Source organism: Furipterus horrens, unplaced genomic scaffold (genome assembly GCF_987537825.1).
Source record: "Furipterus horrens unplaced genomic scaffold, mFurHor1.1.pri manual_scaffold_12, whole genome shotgun sequence".
Classification (NCBI taxonomy): domain Eukaryota; kingdom Metazoa; phylum Chordata; class Mammalia; order Chiroptera; family Furipteridae; genus Furipterus; species Furipterus horrens.
Genome location: NW_028327182.1, coordinates 42457210 through 42478424, shown reverse-complemented (window position 1 = coordinate 42478424; position 21215 = coordinate 42457210).

Below are 21215 nucleotides of genomic sequence, written 5' to 3'. Positions count from 1 at the left end.
CGACAGTATGCATGAGACCTTGTAATAGTGTTGCTGCTTCCAGGCAACAATGAGCTATAAAAATCTCTGTTGTGCTGCTGGTGTGGGTACCTTGTATGAACTCATTATACATTGCTCTCTGGAGGCTTCACCATCTCCCAGAGGCTTTGCTTGTCAATAGGTGCAGAACTTCCTCTCTGGGGCCTTGTGAAATCCAGTCACCCCTCTCTTTGTCTTCCCTCTCTCTCCAGAAAGAGGCTTTTCTAGTCTACAGGGAAAACTCTGCTCTTAAATTTCACTCCACTCAAACATTTAAACTATGCCTAAGGTCTTTTTGAGTCTTGTAATAAAGATCATTGAATTTTTAGAAAGGAATGCCAGAAAACTCTCTCTTTTTTTCTTCTGCTTTCTACCCTGTATTATTTGCCCTGTAACACGATGAGTATTGACTGGTCTAGCTGCTTGAATTGGGAACAGTGAAGAGGTGAAAAAAAAGTAAACTACCCAGGGAAAAACAGAAAACCAATTAATAATTTCAGTTTTTATCCTGCCACACAAGGGATCATAACATCCTGTAGCACTGTTAGAGAGTTCAGATATGAATGTGAAATGCTCAGTATTGAGATTCTTAAAGAATAGGCAGGTACCACAATCCATGCCATCTCTACTTCTCCTCACTGTGCTAGTGGATGGGAGGGAGAGGAAGGCTGGGTGTAGTGTCCCTTGTGCTAAACCTGTTTTTCCATGTGTTTTGTGTATCTCAGTGTTTGTTCTTCGCTCATTTTTTAGGCAATTATCTTGAACATCTCTCGTTTGCCTTTCTTTTTCTAATCACATCCCTCAATCCAATCAATTGCCAAATTTGATTATTTTGCCATCAGTTCTTTCTCTCTCTCCAGGTTTCTCCCACCTCTTTCCTGAACTATTATCCTACTCTCCCCACTGATGTATCAACATCCATTTTTGCTCACCTTTAATTCTTTCCCTACAAATAGACAGAGGGTGCTTAAATAACCACAAACCTCTTCCTGCCTTGGCTTTCCATGACCTGATAAGAAAGAAATGTAAACTCATTGAGGTGGCCTTCAAGGTTCTGCATGATCTGGTACTAGCTCCCCCTTGAGCCTCATTTTATTTTACTGCCTGATACAGACTGACAATTTCCAGAGCCAGTGTGCCCTTAGTGCTTCTTGGAGGTCCTCTCCCTGGTGGACTCTCCCTTCTGTTCTTTGAAGTTGGTGATCCCAGCTTTTACACACCACCATCAGGTCTCCATGCTGTCCTCTGACTTGCTCACTTTCTTGCAGATGGCCTGACCTCCATCTTTGAGAAAGCAGGGAGTGATTTCTGAGCTCCCCAAAATTACTTTATGTCCTCCTCTGAAATATATTTCTCTTCACTGGTCCTTCTCTCCTATGTCAAAGCAGACATGGCCCATGTCCATTCCCAGCTTGTCCATCTTCCTAAATGCCTGGTCCTCTCTCAAACCTAGAGTTACCTAATAAAATACAGGGTACCCAGTTAAATTAGAATTTTAGATAAACAGTGAACCAATTTTTTAGTACAAATATGTTCAAAATGTTGCAATGGTGCATACTTACGCTAAGAAATGATTCACCGTTTCTCTGAAATTTAAGTTTAACTGAGTATAAATGTGTTAGTTAAATCTGGCAACCCTACCTCTACCTCCTTACTGGATGCTCCCACTCACTCACTCAGCTTTTAAGTCTTCTTAAGCTACTTCTACCCCAAACTCTTGGGAACAAAGAAATCATTCTCTTGATTTTATTCTCCTTCAAGGTACCCCAATCCTATGGCCTACTTTCTATTTCAACTTCCTTATTCGCCTTTCATTCCAGTCTCACTGCTCAACACTTTTCTTAAATATCACGAATGCTGTCCAAATTCCCGCTCCTGCAATCTTCATATCCAATTAGGCTTTTTATTTGGGTGTCCTGCAGCTATTTCCCCTCACACACTTTGCGCTCCCAAATATTCAACAGTTAACTTTTAATTGCCTCTTGAAATTTATCCCTCTTTGTGTTTTAATTGTTGTAATTTGAAAGCATCTACATAGATCTAGTTGCCTAGGCTGGAACCCATGGAGTCATATTTCTCCTTATTTATCATTCCCAGTATAATTGGTTACCAAGTTTTATAGCTTCTGATGCTGGAATAAGTCTTTCCCAGATTTCTCTTCTTTCCTTACTACCTCACTTAATTTAGATTGTCAGGCTTCTTTCATTTCTCATTGAAATAAGTAGCATTTTCAGGTAAGAAAGGTTTCAATATATTGTGTTTTATACATATGTGAAATTAACCTCAAGTATTGTGCCAAATTGAACTTCTGCACAAACTGATTGTTGTTTTGAATAAAAAAAAAAAAAAGCAATCCAGTAGGTTAAAATGTCATTTCAGTGTTTTAATTGCATTAGCAAAAAAGTTGAACTTTTAAATTTTTTTTAGCTTCCAGATCTTCTGAAAACTCAATGCTAGATCTTAAGTCTCTTGCTTAAAATCGTTCATTGCCAGTGGAATGGTTTCTAAAATCCTTGGCATGACATTTAATACTTTTTGCTACCTGGTCTCCAGATATTTTCCCAAATTTTATTTTTTTAACATTATGTCCCCCCCAATCCTCCACATACTGAATGAAAGGAAGTATAGAAGGAGGGGTTAGATGGTAATTTCCTTGAGGTCAGGAACTGTGTTTTTTTTTCTTTCTCCCACCACTCTAATCTTATCTCTAGCACATAGTCTGTGCTTAATGAGCAGAAGGGTGATGGGTGAGAATGAGGTAAATGAAAAGGCTTTGTTGGAGAGAAGGGCAAAGAAGCATTAGGGCCAAGCAAGAAATAGCAATTGGTTGGTAGATGGTTTGTTGGAGATATCCTAGGATTTATGGCCCCCAAATGCCTGCTCTCCATAATAGACAATCTAGGATAATTCACAAAAATGCTTGTATAGTTGCACATGTTGATAATATCTTCACCAACCTATTAAGAAAGTAGGAAAATCATTGTCTTGAGGCAACAATAGCCGGCTACAACCTCCACCTCTACTTTCCGGGCTTCCATTTGCTGATTTTCTCCACTTTTCCCCAAGATGTCAGTATTCAGGCACCACAGCTCTGCACAGCTCCACTTGCTGGGTCTCTCCTTGAGCTTCTCTTCTCCGTGCTGGTCCCTGGATAGCTCCCTTCCTAGCTCAGCACCACCGATGGGGGGCAACTCCCAGATCGTCCCTGCTGCACCCTCTAGTGGCCATTAGGATGTTGCACAACTGTCTAGGAACAGCTTTCCAGCGTTGAAATAGGACAACAAACTGTGCGACCCTGTAATATCACAAAACATGAACTCTGTTCCATGCAGTTTTCTCCGGGGCAAGGATCTTGTGCCCCATATGGCTCAGGTTGGGTCTGAGAACGTTGTGGAGGGAACTTGGCAACAACTTGCACATCAGACCGACAGTCTGAACATGGGCTGTGCTGCAGCGAGGCTGCAAGTTTAGGGAAAGATTTTCTCGGTATCTCAGGGTTGCTTCTCCTCTCTCTTGTCTTAGGGCACAGAGTTCCTTACATATCCCATAGTTCCATTAATATGTGTGAATTCAACTCTAATATAATAACCCTGAGTTCTATAGGTAATTCAGAATCTATGTGAGGAGTCTATCAATTGGTTTTAATATATTACATATTTGCATTATGGAACACATAGTTCAAAATCGTAGGATTGCAGCTGACAGTCCTGATTTATGAAAATGAAGATCAGTGTGGAGATGTCTAACAGTCAATAACGTTTCTATTCTGAGGCTGCTCCCATTTTTAGGCTGGCTGACTGGCACAGTTCATGCCCATTTTACTTAGGGAGGGAAAAAGCTACTCTGAGATACTGAGAATTCTTCCCTAAACTCCCAGCCTCACTGCAGCATAGCCCATGCTCAAATTGTCAGTCTGATGCCCAAGTTGTCATTTTCCTTCTGCCTCTCTCCCCAGAGCTGGATGAAGTCTCCTTGAGGAAGATGAAGGAGTGACAGATAGACATGTTGTACAGTGGGGCCATTTGAGGCAGCCACGTGAGGTGTGGAAAATGTGATTTATAGGTATTTTTTCCCCCAGGGGAAGACGGTTTTCATTATTTTCCACCTCAGGTAAGGGGTAAACTCTGGGCTTGACCTTGGAAGGTTGTGCAGCTCTATTAGTGCTGGCTGAAATGCTGATATAGAGTAAAACCTCATTAAATCAATATTGGTTATTCAAAATCATGCTTGATTGGAAGCAACTGCTTTCCCTCAGCTGCCTAATGCCCCACTGTTCTTTGAACAAAAATATTAGCTATTCTAAAGTGGGTTAAGCTGGTGAAGTTTTTCCTGGTCCTTGGCATTTCAAATTAATAAGGTTTTTATTATTTTTCAAATAGAAGACAGTTCTGAAACACCAAGTCCAATATTGATTACAATCTACTACTGTCACATGTAAGTTTATTAACAGAAAAATCCTGTCTGTTCCAGTAAAAATTTGTACATTTTCTCTTAACATTTACACAGGTGTACAGTGTCTGTTTATTGGAATAAATAAGTTTATGGGTCCCTAGGCAAATAGGAGTTATGTAAATAAACAGCTATGGCTCATTATCCATGGCAACGGACAGCTGGAAAACAGACAGATGAACTTAGTCTAAAGGTTTTCCTAGCCAGTGTGAGACCAGGCTGAAGGGACTGGGAGATGTGAGATCACAGGTGACCTCAGACAATTTTACCTTCCATCCACACCCCATGGAACCATATTAGTGGTAGCAGATGTTTTCACTGTCATTTGGGTTTTTAATAAAGGGTATCAAAGTGCCTCAGAAGAGAATAGGTAGATAGTCAGAAGTCTGGTTAATTTACAAATTCACAAGCAGCAGGTGTATGTTTATCTTCATGATCACTCCAGAAAGTTCCAGATTTATAATGCAGCTTGGAGCTCATTAGAATGCTGGGCCCTCCAAGGCTTTCAGAGGCTGTGCCTTAGGTTCGTATGTTTGCCATTTATTGACTGAAGAGGGTTTGGGGTTTAAATGAGGCAGGCCATTAGACTAAATGTCTGCTTTCTATCACACCTTTCTTCTTTCTTTTGGTCCTTCTCCTGGTTGAAGCCAGGATTGTGTGCCTCTTATTTATGCCTTTACTATGTCTCTTTCCTCCCAAAGCTGTCCAAATTTCGAGATCTCTGCTGTGGGGAAAGGTAATGTGTCCAGGGGGTATTACTGTGGCTTCTGGAAGGACAGAAATTAGATCTGGAGTTAGAGAAGGCTGAGAAATTGGCTTTGAGCTGGTCTGGGGTCTTGGCAAGATTCCTCTTGTCTACTTTGGGAGGATTGCTGACTTGCCCATGTGGACATGGTTTTAGAGGTGACCAGTTTAAGCCAATTTTGAGAAATTCTGATGCATGTAAAGTAGAATTTATAAAACTCAGAAATGAGGACATGACTGCTGGCATTAACAAAGGGATTCCTTCCAGGTTCCTGTAAGCCATGAAGTTTCCTGTGAGTACTCCAGTGTGATTAATTTGCTCACAACATTTTTTTAGGTGCCTCTATATAGAGTGAGCAGGGAAACTCTCAACGTAGCACAGGGGACACTTGGACAGGGAGAGTTTGGTGTTATTAACATGGCCAAAAATCTGAAATCCAGCATGACTAGGTTGGAAGAGTAGCTGAGGACATGCAGCAAATTAAAGATATTTCTATTTTATCCATCCCTTGCTCTCATTAATTTCCCCCAATGCATTGTTTTCTCAGGACTGCACTGAAATGAACCTTGCTTGTGATTTGTCTAGTCATAATTAGAGTCTTCCTTTCTCTTGTTAGACAGTAATGCCAATAATGACTGCAAACGTTTTGTCTCTTTTTAGAAAGGCAAAGAGCCAAAATCATTATATCTGTGAGTTGAAGTCAGATTTATAATGCAGAGATGCAAGCTTCACACACCATATGTGTGCCAATTTTTCATTAAGCCTTTGGAAGGTTTAAACTGTGCATTAAGCAGAGATCTTGGGCTTTGTTTTTTTTTTTCCTGATGAATTTTTCTTCCTATTTATTTGTATTATAAGCTAGAGCTTTTCTGTTTACCACGACTCATTTTCAGGGGAGGTGAGTGGGAGGAAAGAGAAATATTGAGGAAGGAGTGGCCATATGAGAAATGAAGAGAAAAGGGGAGTTAGGGAACAGTTTGTTGGGGACTGGAAGAGGAGAGGAGGGAGAGACTAAGGGAGAAAGGAATAGAGACTGAGGAACAAGGTCAAGAGGGGTGTGTGTGTGTGTATGTGTAGGGAAAATAGATTGCTTAGAAAGAAGCCAAAAAAACAGAGGGAAAATTTAACTTGATTGACTTAGTTTGGCTAGTTCTCTTCACCTGGGCTCACACCCAGACACACCAGAGAGGATAGTCTAAAAATAGAAGGAATTTATCACATGTGGTTGAGCAGATTGCTCTCAAGGTGGTGTTTTCCAAGGCCCAAATGGTAGGCTCCCAACCATTTTGCACTGCAGAAGAGGTAATTTACTTCACACAAATGAACACTTGGCTCCTGGGGAGAGTATTTCTTCCTTTCTGCTCACAACAGAACGAGATCCAATAGTCCCGTCCTTGTTGGTGAGAATTACATACCAATAAACTAAGAAAATGAGATAATTAATGGATTCTGATATTATTTGGAGGAAAGAAAGGTAGCAAATCTCTCTGAGACTCCTGATTTGGGCTCCCTATATCACTGCTGTGTGGTAACCCAAGAATATTTTAGGAATTTGTGCTTAACAGCTAGAGACGGGACACATGTTTTCTCTTCTTTTCTTTTTTCTTTCCCTTTCTATTCTTTTCTCTTTCTTTCTTTCTTTCTTTCTTTCTTTCTTTCTTTCTTTCTTTCTTTCTTTCTTTCTCTCTTTCTTTCTTTCTTTCTTTCTTTCTTTCTTTCTTTCTTTCTTTCTGTGTTGGTGATGATGATTATTTAAGGGTTTAATCTCCAAATGTTCACTCAAAAGTGCAAATTTCTCAATTCACTCCTGCGCACTGGGAAAATAGGTCTGGAGTTTAATGAGCTGCCTGCTGCTGGTTCCTCTGTTTTCTGATGTCAAGGTTTCTCAGTAGTGAACTCAACAGTTGCATTTTTTACCTACAAAAGAATTGCTATCAGAAAACCAGACAGCGGATAATTGTATTTTGTGAATTGATGGTAAAGTGACTTGGTTTCAGCCAAGGTCCAAAGGCTGATAATGTTCAACCAGGAGAAATGGTTTGTGTTAGCAAATTCATTTTTGGGTGCTCTTTTGTACTGGAGGAAAGTCTTGCTTGGATTTTTATTTTTTAAAAATTGTTTTCCAATATGCAGCCAGAAGGTTTAGAATTGTTAATAGTTCTGGTGAACCCTGCTGTATTAGTGTGACTGTAAGACTCCCAGGAAGATGAGATGCTCCAGCTTCAACCAGAATCTTCGTTCATCTCCTCAAACCTACCAGAAAGAAAATAAAAATATGTGTCCATAAATATCCTCCATCATGGGCAGCAGCAAATGTTCTGGCAACTTGCTCTCTGGCTGGAGTGCACAAAGAAACATGAAGCTGCGGAGTGTCCCCTCCAAGCAGACCTAGGGCTACCCCTAGCCCTGTACGGAGCAAACTCAAGATGCTTCCCCAGAAGTGCACCTGCTGCCCATTGGCCAAGGTCAACTGTCCAAAGCTGCCAAAGAGCCACTTGTCTTGTTTCATTTCTCCCACTAGACCCACCTAGATGACTCTGCAGTTTTCTGGGACTCCCGTTCTGACCATTTCTTCATTGGAACTTGAGCAGGATAGCAAGAACTCTCCTCCTTGCCCCAGAAGAAATGCACCAAGGGAGAGTGAGAATGAAGACGGAGCCTGTGAATCTGTTCCTTGCACACATTGGACTCATTCCCATCTCTATGCATGCTGTTCAACCCACTTGGGGCACTCTTCTTTCTCCCATCAGCACCCATTTACCCAAATTTTATTCATTCTTTAAGACTCATTAAATTCCATCTTCTTCATGAAGATTTTTTCTTCTATGTGTTCACTCCCGCCTCTGGTCTCCTACTGTACCTACAATCTGTCCTGGAATTTAATGTGAATACAGACCATGCCGTGTTTCTTCTCTCTTCCCTTCTGTGCCCCGCACACTACTAGTCCATAGGAAGCTTGGAGAAATGTTTGTTGGAAGGTACACTGAGGGGATAAGCTGAGTGGGAAACAGGGGCTGAGGAAATCATAGTGTGTATCTCACATATAAGACAACCCCAGTGAATTTCTAGGTCTGGGCCCTCCCTACAGGATAATCTTAAAGACAAGAGAACTATCCCCTCTTTCTACACCTTCTTGTTCTCTCCACTACAGTCACGCTTCACTTAATGACAGAGATACATCCCAAGAAATGCATTGTTAGGTGATTTCACTGTTGCCTGACCACAGAGTGTAGTTACATCAACCTAGATGGCATAACCTACTACACCCCTAGGCTATATGATATATCCTGTCGCTCTTAGGCTACAAACCTGTATATCATATTCTCTACTGAGTACTGTAGGCAACTGTAACACTATGGTAATTATTTTTGTATCTAAACATAAAAAAGACACAGTAAAAATACGGTATATAGCACTTATATATACTGCCAATGCAGTAGGTTTGTTTACCCTAACATCACCAGAAACACATGAATATTACCGTATTACAGCAGCTATGATGTCACTAGATAATAGGAATTTTTCAGCTCTATTATAATCTTATGCGTCCACCACCATATATGCAGTCCATCCTTGGCTGAGAAACATCATTATGTATTGCATGCCTGTATTATTTTTATGTAGACCAGGTCAAGATAAAATGACTATGATGGGGAAGGGCAGACCTTCCAGGTTGGGGGGAAGCCACCAAACAGGAAACTTTACATAAGCATGTAGGGTCCCACCTGTTGTGCTTCTTGTTGGTGGAGAGTTTGAATATTTCTTGGGATCAGGATTTTCAGAGGTCAGTCTTCAGCCCCCTCACAATGTGATTACAGTGAGAAGCAGAATTGAATACCAGGAGGGCACAGAACAAAGATTAACCAGCTCCTCTGTTAAGGTTGGTGATGGTGGGTTGGTCATGGAAGGTTTCACAGGGTGCAGACCTTTGAATTGGGTAAAATTTCTGGTCAGAGTCAGAGTCCTTTAGCTTGGCCACAGTAGGGAAGGTACCCCAGAAGTCCCACAGACAGATGCTCTGATTGTAATATGCTACATAGTGGTGCACATGGATGCCCTCACTGGCACTGGCAGGGCAAGAGTTCTGTTCTGGGCTGTCATGGACCCAGCAGCTCAGGGCGAGGCAGTGGAGTGTTCTGATGATTCTGCTATCCTGTTCTCCAGACACACAGCACTGCCTACATTAAAAGTTTTCCAGCTGCTGGGTAGCTGGGAGCCCAGAGACAAGGATGGCCAAGCAACTTTCCAAGGCTGGCAGTGATACGGTGTGCCTCGCAGTACTCTCTGATGGAGGGGAAGAGGAAACTACTCTTAAGATTGAATCCAAACTGCAAGTGGTAGAGACAGAAGGCTCAATCCCAGAGCCTTGACAATTGCCAAGGACATCTGTCAGAGAGGCATCCAAGTAGGTCACTCCTCTCTGGGAGTCATCAACTCACTGCACAGAACAAAAGCAGCAACCCTCCCCGCCCCACCCCATCCCCCACGCCCCCTCGATGTGACTCTTCCTTTCAATACTTGCCAGTCGTGGTGATTTTAATTGCCGCCTTCAGGATTTGCTAAGAACCTGTTGGGTTTGGCAGCACTGGGTAGTCGTTTGGCTCCAGAAAGCTTTGTTTAAAATGAAATGATCTGATGTACGACCAAAGGAGAAGTGATTTGCTGCAATGTGGTCACAGACTGCTTTCAGTCTTGGCACCCTGTTTAATGAAAGGCACGAGAAGAAGCCTCCGCCATCTAAGCTCTGGAGCCACAGGGTGCGAGCTGCGGTGCCCATGGAGACCTCTGGAGGGGCGAGCCTGTGTGATGTGCTGGGAGAATCATTGCAGGGCTTTTCTCTGTGGTATGCTGTTCTGACCAGTTTGGAGGTTGATTATTAGTTATTCATCCATCCAGTCCTTTGAAAGTATTTATTAAACTTTTCTGATGTGTGAGGCATGGAGCACACAAGGTCACTATAGTCTGTGCACTCCTTGGGGCTCACAGTCCAGTCGTGACAACTGATGGCTTAACTGAACAGTGAATTGCATTACCACAGTGGATCTCATTTGGTCTAAGAGAACAACCAAAATAATTAGTCTAACAATTTGGTCATTTACTCAGTCATTCTTTCATGTGTTCGATTCAACTGACATTCATTAATTTCTAGATACCAGGAACTGTGCTAACTTTTGAAGAGCGCAGCACTTCTTGGAGGTGACGATGACAATGAAAAGACACTCCCAGTGTGGGAGGACACAGAGCAATCAACCAGCTGTTAGAGCTGGATTTTGTCAAAAGCTTTTCTTGCATCTATTGATATGATCATGTGATTTTTGTCTTTCATTTTGTTTATGTGATGTATTACATTTATTGATTTGTGAATGGTATACCATCCTTGCATCCCTGGGATGAATCCCACTTGATTGTGGTGTATTATCTGTTTAATGTAGTGCTGGATCTGGTTTGCCAATTTTGTTGAGGATTTTAGCATCTATGTTCATCAGCGATATTGGCCTATAGTTTTCTTTCTTTCTTGTGTTTTGATCTGGTTTTGGAATCAGAATAATACTGGCCTCATAGAAAGAGTTTGGGAGCCTTCCCTCTTCCTGAGTTTTTTGGAATTCAGAAGAATAGGTATTAGTTTCTCCTTGAATGTTTGGTAAAATTCAGCTGTGAACCCTTCCAGTCCAGGGCTTTAGTGTGTCAGGAGATTTTGATTATTGCTTCAATTTTGCTAGTTGTTATTGGACTGTTCAAGCTTTCTGCTTTTTTTTAAAATTCAGTTTTCAGAGGTTGTATGTTTCCAGAAATTTGTCCATTTCACTTAGGTTGTCCAGTTTCTTGACATATAATTGTCCATAGTTAAGGCTTCACTGGGACGCATCTACAGGAGCAGCGTTCAGCTCGGTTAGAGCTAGGACGCCACTCGTGGGACAGTGTACGTCCCCATCTTCACATCGTTGCTACATTTATCCCCAGTGGGAAGACAACCTTTCTGGAAACTGTTAATTTCATCCTTCAGCCTTGCGAGGTGGCAGCCTTCTGACTCACCCGTTACATAAGCAGCTGGCCGGGGCTCCAGGTTGTTGTGCTCTGAGGTTTTCAGGTGCTTTCTGCCTGCTGGGTCCTGTCACAGAAGCAAGTTTTTCTTGCACCTGATGCTAAAATTGTCTCTGTGCCTTCATCTAAATGTAAGCACATTATATTAATTTGTTGGACTATTTGCAGTTTATATCTGTTTTTAAAGGTTCTCAAGCCATTCTTGACTTCTCATTTTTACTGAGAACCAGGGCTGAGCAAGGCCTCGTGGGTGGGCCTCATGGGATATATACAATGATATTAAAAACAGTCCCTGTCCCCTATGCAGAGACTCGGTCAGATGTCTACCCCTCGTCCCCTCCCCAGCCCAGACAGGGCTCTCTGGCTGCCCAGTGCAGCCTCTTCCCTCTTGGCCCTCCAGCCCCCCGTCCACCGTGGCGACAGCAGCAAGCTAGGCCGGAGCAAGTATTGTGGAAGTAAGGGGTGGGGCTGGCCAGGCTGTGCCAGGCGCTGGGCTACACACACCAGTGTGGTCTCCCTTGTGCAGATGAGGCTGGAGTCCAGAGGTCAAGGAACTCCCAGTGAAACGTAAGCCCCAGTCCACATGACTGGGCCGCATGCGTTCTTCCTTCCTCTCCCGGCCTCAGCTCCTGGAAGGCAGAGCACTGGGCCCCTGTGTCACTGTGGGAATGTCCTGATGACTGGGCCATGGGCCAGAGGCCTCCTGAGCCTGTGTCCATATCCCTGCGTTGTAAAAAAACCAACAGACCCTTCCGCTTGATAAGTAGTAACATTCTGGTGCCCTTAATATGACAGCCTTCAAAGGCAATATGTACTGTTTATATAGTATTCCCTCCCTTATTGCGGGTATTACGTTCTAGACCCCCCCACCCCCCGCCGCCCTGCCACAATAGGTGAAAATCCGCGAAGTAGGAACCTTACATTTATTTTAGTATTTTAGTATTTATATATATTTCCCCCTGGCTGGTTTGGCCCAGTGGATTGAGCGTCGGCCTGCGAGCTAAGTGTCGCTGGTTCAATCTTCCAGTCAGGGCACATCAGAGAAGGAAAACTCTGACTCCAAAAAACCTCCGCTGCCTTGCGGCATACCTCTTCAGGGGAAAGGCTAAGGGAGTAAACCCCGACAGAAAATCCGGAGCCGGAGTCCCTAAGGCGGTTTGACGTTGTAGTCAACACAGGCAACTCCTGCGGCGCACCTGAAGCCAAGCTGTATTGACTCCGTCTTTCCCTCGGACCCTTCAGCTGCGAAGAGAGGGGGGGTCTGCTGCATGGGCAACAGCAGACCCTCCATATCACCCTGCCCAGGCTCTGTAGCTTCACTGGAGAGGACACTCCAGCGTCATCGCAAGATGTCGATTCAACACGGGAGGAGACAGATACCGTGTCACTCCTGAGTCGGACTGCACAGCCATTCTCAGCGGTGCAGATAGACTCTTAAGAAGCTACACCATTGTCTCTCGAGACGGACGGCTGCCGCCGCCGCCGAATTGTTCATAGTAATTTCTTAAAATCCTTTTTATTTCTGTGATATTGGTTGTTATTTCTTTTCTTTTTTATTTTATTTTATTTATTTGGGTCCTCTCTCTGTTTTTCTCAATGAGTCTGGTTAAAGGTTTGTTGATTTTGTTTATCTTTTCAAAGAACCAGTTCCTGGATTCATTGATTCTTTGTATTATTCTTTTTTTAGTTTCTGTCATTTAATTCTGCTCTGATTTTGATTATTTCCTTTCTTCTACTCACTCTGGGCATTGTTTATTGTTGTTTCTTTAGTTCTTTTAGATATAGGGTTAGGTTGTTTATCTGAGTTTTTATGGCTTCTTTAGGTAGGCATATAGTGAGTGCTATGATCTTTCCTTTCAGGACTGCCTTTTTCGTGTCCCATATGTTTTAGATTGTTTTGTGTTCATTTTTATTTGTTTCCAGAAAGTTTTTGATTTCTTTCTTGATCTCATTGTTAACCCACTCATTATTTAATAACATGTTATTCAGTCTCCATATATTTGAATGTTTTTGAGTTTTTTCCTTGAGGTTTCTAGTTTCAAGCCATTGTGATCTGAGAAGATGCTTGATATAATTTCAATTTTCTTGAATTTGTTAAGGCTCGTTTTGTGATCCATGTGCATTTGAGAAGAATATACTTTGTTTTTTTGGGGTGAAATGTTCTGTAAATATCATTTAAGTCCATTTGATTTCAAGAGTTGTTCAATGACACAATATCCTTGTTGATTTTTTTGTTTGGCAGAGCTATCCATTTTTGACAGTGGGGTGTTAAAATTCCCTATGATGACAGTATTGCTGTCCACCTCCTTTAAAAAATCTTCTAAGATTTTTCTTATGTGTTTAGGTGCTCCTATGTTGAGCGCATAGATGTTTACAAGGGTTATATCTTTTTTGGGACCACTACCTTAAATATTATGTAGTGACCCTCTTGTCTCTTGTTATGGCACTTGTGTTGAAGTCTATTTTGTCTGATATAAGTATTGCTACCCCAGCTTTCTTTCATATCCATTTGCTTGGAATATATTTTCTATCCCTTCACTTTTAGCCTGTGTAGATCTTTTGTTTTGAGATGAGTCTCTTGTAGACAGCATATATGTGGATCATGCTTTCTTATCCACTCAGCTAACCTATGCCTTTTGATAGAAGCATTTAATCCATTTGTATTTAAGGTTATTATTGATAGGTACTTGTTTGTTTCCATTTTTCCCCTTTGTACTTGTGTCTCCACCGCCCCCCCCCATTCTCTCTCTCTCTGTCTCTCATTTCTTCTTCTTAAAACAATCCCTTTAGCATCTCTTGCAGTGCTGGCTTTGTGGAGATGTACTCTTTTAGCCTTCTTTTGTCTGGGAAACCCCTTATTTCACCTTCCATTTTAAATGAGAGCTTTGCTGGATAGAGTAGTCTTGGTTACAATTCTTTGCTTTTCATTACTTGGAATATTTTGTGCCAATTCCTTCTGGCTTGTAGTGTTGAGAAATCAGCTGATAGCCTTATCAAAGATCCCTTGTATATTACTAGCTGGTTCTCCCTTGCTGCCTTTAAAATTCTTTGTCTTTAAATTTTGTCATTTTAATATAATGTGTCTTGGTGTGGGCCTCTTTGGGTTCATCTTGATTAACTCTCTGTGCTTCCTGAACTTGTGTGATTTTTTCCGTCACCAACTTAGGGAATTTTTCTGTCATTCTTTTTTCAAACAGGTTTTCTATTGCTGCTTCTTTCCTTCTCCTTCTGGTATTCCTATGATACAAGTGTTGTTATGTTTCATGTTGTCCTGAAGCTCCCTTAGACTATCCTTATTCTTTTTGAATATTTTTTTGGTTTGTTGCTCTGACTGCGTGTTTTTCAACCTTCTCTTCCAGCCTGCTGATTTGGTCCTCTGCTTTATCTAGCCTGCTTTTAATTCCTTCTAGTGTGTTCTTCATTCCAGATATTGTGTTCTCCATTTCCTCCTGGTTCTTATTCATAGTTTCTATGTCCTTTTTTCATGCTCAGGTATCCCATTAACTTCTTTGCAGTTCCCACTAAGCTCCTGGTAGCTCCCATAAAGTTCCTGTAGTTCACATTGAGTTCTTTGTGCATCCTTATTTAAAACTCTGTGTCTGATAGATTGCTTGACTCAATTTTATTTAGCTCTTTTTCTTGGGCTTACTTCTTTCCTTTTGGTTGGGGGTTGTTTCTTTGTCTCTCCATTTTAGGTGGCTCTTTTTTTATTTCTGTGTCTCAGATTGCTCTGCTTTGACTGCTTGTCTTTGTTGGGTGGCCTTCTGTGGTAGAAGTTCTGTGGGACTCAGTGGTGCAGTCTCTTCGATCTCCTGGTCTGGATGCTCTAGGGATGCCCTTTATTTAGTTTATGTGGGCTCTCCTGTTGTACTTGGGCTTTGATTATTGATGGCTCATTCATTGTTGGGTTCTCCCCTGCAGCTAGCTGACTGAGTCACAACCCCTACCACGTCTTATATGCTGTTGTACAGGTTACTAGCAGAACAAAGCAAACCTACCCAGAAAACCAAACCCATGCATGCAAAAATACCCCCATTACCACATCAGCAATATCAATAGTGAATGAGCAACAATTAATAAAGGTGGAAGGAGATTAAAAATATTACAACAGGAAAAAAGAATATGAAATGATTTAAGGAGAGAAAGGTGATTTTGAGAGGGAAGAGGAAGGAAAAATAATAAGAGTAAGAAATAGAAATAAGGCAAAGACAGGGAGAAAATAAAATTTAAAACATGTAAAAAAGGGAAGGGTGGCTGAAAAATGGAGTAAAAAAGGGAAGAATATAATAAGAGGTTTGAAATAAAATTTAAAAAATAGTGAATCAATTGGAACAATATTGAGAAAAACCACAACATGATCAATAACAACAGATGAGCAAAAATTAATAAATTTGGAAAGAGAATAAGAATGTTATACGAAACAGAAAAGAGAATATGAGATGTCTACAGTAAAGAAACAGAAAGAGCAAGAAACAGAATTCAGGCTAAGAAAGTGAAAAACAAAAATAAAAAACTCCAAACTCAAATAAGCAAGGCCGGGAGGAAAACAAAATGGAGTAGGATGGGGGAGAATAACCTATGAGATTTGAACTTAAAAAATAGTGAACAAATAGGAATAAAATTGAAGAAAAATAGTAATAACTGCAATATTCATGCCAAACAAGCAACAATTAATAAAGGTGGAAAGAAACTAAGAATACTATAAGAAAGGTAAAAAGAATGTGAGCTGAATAAAGGAAAGAAAAATAATTTTGAGAGGATAGAAGGAGGAGAAATAGTAAGAGTAAGGAATAGGAACAAGGTATAGAAAGGGGGAAAATAAAATTCTAAATGAAAATAAGAAAGGGCAGGAAGAAGGCAAAATGAAGTAAGAGAAAGGGAAGATACAATGTAATATTTGAAATTAAAATGAAAAAATAAAAATAAAAAGTAAAAGAAAAAAGGTGCATTAGTTAAAATGCAATTGAAGAAGAAATGTTAAAAGGCTATGTGAGAGAAGAAAGTCACACAAATTCTGAAGAAGAATGAGGTGGAATTTATTTCAGCGAAGTCTGGTGTTTGCATTCTGTCTTCTTCTGGATCCACCTCTGGCTTTTTAATCATTTCAAGGTCCAGGGGTGGTCATCCAACTTCTGGTAGCACCACATGTACCACCTTCACTTGCCTCCAGGAGCGTGGGCCCCCAGGTTTCTGCTGGGAGGCACTGTTCAGTCTTCTGGGAAAATTGTGGGTGTGTTCCCTTGCCCTTGCACCATTCTTCTTAGTATATCTCAGCTTATTTCCAATAATGTGTGGTTTCTGATGAACTAGCTGTCCATTTCAAGGGAGGAGCCAATCTGTGTAAGAGGGTCAGCTATTTTCTGCTTGGTACTGAGGGCAGCTTTGTGTAAGCTGAGGCTTGGTGGGGCTCTGATTCCCCCTTGCTACATCGAATTTCTGATCTCAGGCCTCAGTGGAATAGGGCTCTAGGAACCAGTATATTTTGTCTCCCCAAGAGAAGAACAAAATTGCCCATTTTGGCATTTCTTTCTGTCTTTCTCCTGCAAATATGCACCCTGCAAGGGGTTCTTGGGCCTGTCCTGCCTGTTCTGCAGAGTTTTCCTGCTGGATACAGTTCTTGTACCTCTGCAAGATGTGAGGGCTGGGTATGTCCTTCCCTTCCAAGAAGTTTGAATTCTGTGGGCAAGGGGGTTCTGCCTGGCTATAATCTCAGGCACTCTGCTCTTGCCTGTCTAATTCCCAGCCCACTTCCCTCACAGCAGACACAGTCCCAAGCTCTCCATTTTGTGTAGCTCCCAGCTTGCTAGCTGCACTGGGCTGGGGCCCAGAAGTCCCTTTGCAGGACAACTTTCTGATCTTCCTGCCTACCTGTCTTCAGTGAGAGCAAACTTCACTTTCAATTTTGTTCCTTTGGTGGCAGGGCAGTTGTGCACAGGGTGCCTGGACAGCGTGCTTCAGCTCCCCTTTTAAAAAGTCTCCCCCACACACCATAGTACCAAATGACTATCTAGTTTTTCACATGTATCACTTCTCCAAAAAGCCAAAATTCTCTCATGGTCACTGTTGGCTGCAGCCTGCCTCTGCCTGATCCAGCTGCAACCCCTGATCCTTTTGGGAGATAGAGTCTCTTTCTCCCTGGCACTCTCCTGTTTGGCATTTGGTGCTGCAGCTATGGACATGCTGCTCACTGTATTAGTGTAGCCTGAAACTTCCCAACTTCATATATCCTCCCAGGTCACTCCTGGCTCTGGGAGTGGAGGGAGCCACAAAGCTGTGACTTCTGACTAGTCTCTCTGTGGCTGCAAGTGTCACACATAGGGTGTTTCCCTTTCCACTTAAAAAATCTCCTTACTGCCTATTGTGAAGTGTCTTCTATACTCCTTCATTTCCAAACTTCCTATCAGCTAAGATTCTGTTGATTGTTCAGGTTATTTCTTGGAAGATCAGCCAAGATCTGAGTTGGAGGCAAGAGCGAGTGAACTCAGTTTCCACCTACTTGGCTGTCACCTTTTTCCTCTTTTCTTTTCCTTTTTTCTCTTCTCTTCTGTTTTCTTCTGTTCTGTTCTCTTCTCTTCCTTCCCCTTCCCTTTTCTTTCTTTTTTGGCTCTGTCTGTTAATATTGGATTCATATGCTACTGAGATGAAATCTTAGAAGACTGAAAATTCTACAATCTGACTTTGAATGGGAACAGAAAAATGTGGGCATGACAACTAAGCCTTCAAAATGCAAACCTACTTTCATATTTCAAACTAGAATCCTAAATTAATGTTGTTTGTTTTTCTAAATCCTCTATTTGTTATTGACAAAAGTCCTCAAATTTCCTGGAGAGGAATGCCATGGATATACTTACTTTAAAACATCTGCTTCACTCTTCAATTAGTTCTGATGATTAAAGCAGTTTGCCTATAGGCCAGACTCTGGGACAAAGGCAGTGTTTGTATTGGCTGGGTCTCTAGGGTTGTGAATTCCCACTCTGGGAAGAGGAGTTTTCATGAGAGCTATTGTTACTCTGGATTCCTACAAAGTAAGATTTAGGGGGCAGTCTCTATGTTTTAACAAATTATGCTATTATGGACAAAGCAGAAATTAATTCTAATTATTGCACAAGGGAAATTTAAAAACTTGCAGACAATTTTGCTATTTTGTCAGTTTGAGAAGGATCCATTTAAACTTTACAGCTATATTAATTTTTAATTTAAATTTAATGAAATTAATTCAAATTAAGGAGGTGACCATTATCAATTTCCTTTCCTATTAGTTCCTTAATGCTTTGGCAAATTGCATTCTAAACTTCTCCTTCAACAAACTGGATACATATTCATGGGTTTCCTAAGAAGAGATAAATTTGATCTTGATATGCTAATCCATAGCCATGGCAGCAATCAAGGAGCAGCTGGGGAGAGAAGTGCATTCTGCTATTAATTATGAATCATGCATTAAGAACTGGTAAATAATTAAAGCTTCATGTGTCACAACACAAGTTAAGGATCAGTGTGTTTTTCCATTTTCAAATGCATCTTGGAGGCTATTTCTGGTCCTATTTTGATACTGCCTAAACATAAACTAGGGTGCAGATGAGTAACTCTCATTCATAGGAAAGTCACAGCACACAATTTTGACCTTATTGAACTGATAATGTAAGAATATATTCAATTTCAGAAAGCTGAGACCCTAAATTTCTAGGAGCTTTTGGGTCATCATACTCCTCCCCCCAAAGTTTCTTCACTCTTTGGGGATCTGGGCAGAGAAATCATGCATTGGGCAGGAGCCTGGAGGAGATGTCCTCACAGGTCTGGATACTCAAAGTGTGTGCGGTCTGTAGGTCAGCAGCATCTGCATCACCTAAGAGCTGGTGAAAAATACAGAGTCTCAGGCCCACCCCAGACTTATTGAATCAGGTCAATCTTTTAACAAGATTCCTAGATAATTTGCTCATACACTGAGGTGCTGCTAAGGTATATTTCAGCTTGCAGAACTTGTGATTCTCCAATTTCCTTGGCTTAATTTACTCCTCTGCAATGGAAGGAAGACCAGGTTCCACTTTGTCCCTCCCAGTGTTCTACATCACCAACCTCCCTTCTACACTATCTTACTCTGAGCCCGCAGATAGTGCTGAGGTCCATCTGAATGCCTCTAGGATGCCAGATGCAATGGTCTTGGGTTTGAAGCCTGGCTGCACTCCTTCTTAGCTGTGATCTTAAGCAAATGTTAACTTTACAGGGTTGTGTAAGGAGTGAATAAAGCAATGCCTGAAGGAAATAAGCCTCCTTCCCTAGCACTCTGCAAAAGGTAGTTGTGATAATGATGATGGCATTGAGGAAAAAGTAACTTATAGAGGAAGGAGGTAATTAAGTCAGTGGACACTGAAAGAATGCTTAGAGATTCTTTTAAAATAATCATGCATCGTGAATGGAAGTTTAAAGGAGAGGTTTTCTTGCCATGGGTCTTGGGAGAACAGGAATAGTCTCAGATGGTGAAACTTGCCCTGAAAAAAAGAGGAGAGTGTTTAACATGAAATCCCAGTGCTATCTCTGGACCTCTTTACATTCTGACTTTTCCTTGTATCAAAATGCTGTTGGAATTCCACCAAGTAAACATTTGTTGCTTCATGAGGATATCACCCTTTTCTCTGGAGGAGAAAATAAATATCTTTTCTCTCTTCTTAAGTTTAAATTAAAGAGTAAAAAAAAAAAAACAAATGTTTGAAATCCTAAAGTCTAAAACCTCAATTAAAAAATTTCTACTTTATAAAGGTACTTAAAGTAATTGTTTTCAAGAGACCTCTGTTCTGCACCTCAAACACAGTGACTGCCTATAATGGAATTCAGTCTCTCTCTCATTTTCTGCCCTATAGAATGCCCTTTCATCAGTTCCTTTAGTCATTCCTGCTCCAAAAGTATGAAAATGATCTCTGTTACAATAATAAATCTTGACCTCTCCAGAGATAGAATGAGCTGCTAGTAGGATGGGGTTAAGGAGACCAGATGCCCAGGAATGTTTTCATTGTCCTTTTAAAATGCTGGGGTGCCTGCTGAACTAGAAAAGAATGGTCTGGCATTTGCCATTAGCAGCTGCAGGTCACAAAGGTCAGGAGCTCTCACCCCTCAGGAACATATGAATACTGAATAGTAAGGACTCCTTCTTCCTTATTCTCTAGAAGGCACAGTGTGGAATTACCGATTATGGCCATGAATTGTCACTGTATTTTCAAAGTGATGAAAGACAAGAAGAGCCAAACATGAAAAAAAAAACCCAAACCCTCAACTTAAACCTTTCTAAATTTTAGGCCCATAAAATTGGGGTCAGGACAAGAGACTTTACTTTTAAAAATATTTATGTAAGGTTATGCCATATATAATACTTAGCAAGCTAATTTTCTCTCATTTGGGATGTATAGGATGTTTACCAGCTTTATTCACAAAGCAATTTATAGCCAAATGTGAAAATATGTTAGAATTAGAACCTCAACTTCCCACTTAAGTTTTGGGCACTGTGTTTGATGGAGTGTTTATTGGTTCTGAAACTTTGAACTTGGTTCCAAAAGTGGTTGCTTGCAGAATCTAAAGTGTGAGATTATTGGTGATAGGGCAGTGGAGGGAGAACTGCTAAAGTCTGACTTCAGAAATTTCTTCAACTGGGATGACTTTCTGCCTCCTGTCTCCCTGAGCACGGTGTGGCTTACTTTAAGTCCATGGTGAGTGTGACTCATGCTGTGTACTGTCCTCATTTGGGGACCTGAGAAGACTTGGACTCAGGAGCCAACTGCCGAGCCTGATCTTGTAACTACTACTTACTAGCTATAGGAACTTAGTCAAGATCCTCTGTGTTTCGGTTCCCTTATCTGCAAAATGCAGATTATGGTAGTACCTACCTTGGCAGGTCATAGTGAGAATTAAATGAGTTAATATATGGAATGCACTTAAAATAGTGCTTAGTATATAGTAATCAGTATATACTTGC